Source organism: Eriocheir sinensis, chromosome 54 (genome assembly GCF_024679095.1).
Source record: "Eriocheir sinensis breed Jianghai 21 chromosome 54, ASM2467909v1, whole genome shotgun sequence".
Lineage (NCBI taxonomy): Eukaryota > Metazoa > Arthropoda > Malacostraca > Decapoda > Varunidae > Eriocheir > Eriocheir sinensis.
Window position 1 is genome coordinate 4,535,061 of NC_066562.1, and position 469 is coordinate 4,535,529.

At 49.9% G+C, this 469-nt stretch overlaps 1 non-coding gene across 1 annotated transcript; it reads left to right on the plus strand.

The window, feature by feature from the left end:
• Positions 1–395: 395 nt before the first annotated feature.
• On the plus strand, positions 396–469 carry Trnaa-cgc (transfer RNA alanine (anticodon CGC)). The gene has a single exon. It is a non-coding gene; the product is annotated as a tRNA-Ala (tRNA).

Below are 469 nucleotides of genomic sequence, written 5' to 3' on the forward strand. Positions count from 1 at the left end.
TCCCCTTCCCCTTTTCTTCTCTCATCCCTTTCCCCTCCTTCTCCTGTTTCCTTCCGATCTATCTGTATCTTTCCCTCTCTTTTCCTCCCACTCTTCTTTCCTTCTCTCCTTACTTTCTTTTTCCCCTCCTTCCCTTTCTCACTTTCCTCCTCTCCTTCTTCACCCCCCAGTCCCTCCCTCCCTCCCTCCCTCTCCTCCTTTCCTCACTTAACATTCTTTCCTATATTCCTGACATTCTTGTCACTGCTAAGCCAACTTTGATCATTACGCACCTAATATCATCCCACTTATAAAGGAAAAGTGTGTGTGTGTGTGTGTGTGTGTGTGTGTGTGTTTGGAAAGGGGTTGGAAAAGAGGGACGAGGTACACACACACACACACACACATATACACACGGCCCGGTAGCTCAGTGGATAGAGCGTCTGCCTCGCAACCAGACGGACCGGGGTTCGATTCTCCGGCCGGGTGA